The following is a 1,465-nucleotide window of genomic DNA, read 5'->3' as shown; positions in this document are numbered from 1 at the left end:
GTGGCGTAGCGGTTAGCGCTTTCGCCTCGCAGCAAGAGGATCCCGGGTTCGATCCCGGACTGTGGCACCGGGTGAAAATCTGGGAACAAATCCTTCTGCGTAGAGTTTGCAAGTTCTCTCCCCGCTTGTTAAAAGGAGTTTTCCTCCGCGGTCTAACCCGGTTTCTCCTTTCCATCAAAACTTGCAGAGGTTAACGGTAATAGTTAGTATAGGGCGCTGTAGGTTAGCTGTGGCATAGGGGCTGGCCACCACCCCTCTATGCATTGTAAAGGGACCCACCTGTAAACAAGCCACAGGCTTAGTGTGGATATCCCTTCATAGACAAAAAGCTTAGATTATTATTAAACCTTACATGATCTATCACATCATAAATTAAATGGGTCTTAGGTTGCCTATTTATACCCTTGATGACCTATAAATATTCTTGATTATTATAATAATTTGCCCTAAAATGTTAAACTTACAGTTTTGGAGACTTGGGAGACCACAAAAATCTGAAATTGCGTTCTAACATGTGAATGCTCACTGAGAATAGCCAAAATAAAATTAATTTATAATTAAAAAATAGTGAAACCCTGTATACCTCATGTGGAAGTGTTGAATTAACTGCGCTTACGTAAACACCACTATCTTAACTGCCAAGCGAAAACACTTTTTGTCATCTTTCAAGTAGTATTTTAAAGTGTAAAACCTTGGGTTAGGAATAGGAACTTACGATATGTTTCTAGCATGAAACGAAGCAGACTATATCAAATTCCAAAACGGAGCTGGAAATTAGCTTTTTTTATAATCTTAAAGGACGAAAGACGCTATAGAGCTATTTCAGTGGGGGAAAAATTTCGTCTGCTACGAAAATTGGGCCTGCCTTTGAGTGTAGAGGGCGGCCATTTTATGAGGGTTTCTCTATGGGCAAATAGCATTGGTGACGTAGCCATTACCCCCTCTGAAATAGCTCTATAAAGAGTATATTACACAGACTTACCAAAATTCAACTTAAGCCTTGGCCAAAACGAACGTCGGAAAATTACTTCAAACGATATTAAAACCTCTATTAACTGTAATTATTTACCTGAATTACTTTTTAGACGAAAATTGGACCTGATAACAAAGTAGTGGTTATTAAGGGCGTTATACTTCATTATAAAATCCAAATAATGGTGTTCAAGCTCGGATAAAATATCAAAAAATGAATTAGCGTCGACGACAGTAAGGCATCGCTAATTTAGCAATGCCTTACTGTCGTCTGCTATGAAAGCATCTTTCTTACTGTCGTCTGCTATGAGATAATCTTTCTTTCTGTCGTCTGCTATGAAATAGGGAATTCAAGGCATAATTAATTAGTTAAATTACAAAAATTAGGCTTCATTTATTTAAAAACTAAACACGTAAGTTTCTCATTTAGTAAATTCTTGTTAATTTGAAAGTATTCCGAAAACTAACTTCGCTGTAGTTTTTCCGTATCGCC

General features: G+C 37.7%; 1 long non-coding RNA gene across 1 annotated transcript; it reads right to left on the bottom strand.

The window, feature by feature from the left end:
- Nucleotides 1-415: 415 nt before the first annotated feature.
- Nucleotides 416-1,221, bottom strand: LOC149695128 (uncharacterized). Its single transcript, XR_016382491.1, has 4 exons — nucleotides 983-1,221; nucleotides 716-767; nucleotides 584-635; nucleotides 416-525 (listed from the first exon to the last, which is right to left on the bottom strand). It is a non-coding gene; the product is annotated as an uncharacterized LOC149695128 (long non-coding RNA).
- Nucleotides 1,222-1,465: the final 244 nt, after the last annotated feature.

The sequence above is a fragment of the Phalangium opilio genome, unplaced genomic scaffold (assembly GCF_054372755.1).
Source record: "Phalangium opilio isolate 3A_F unplaced genomic scaffold, DU_Popi_V2 ptg000022l_1, whole genome shotgun sequence".
In the NCBI taxonomy this organism is placed as follows: domain Eukaryota; kingdom Metazoa; phylum Arthropoda; class Arachnida; order Opiliones; family Phalangiidae; genus Phalangium; species Phalangium opilio.
Note: the sequence above shows the minus strand (reverse complement) of the source record. Positions and strands in the feature narration are given on the sequence as shown.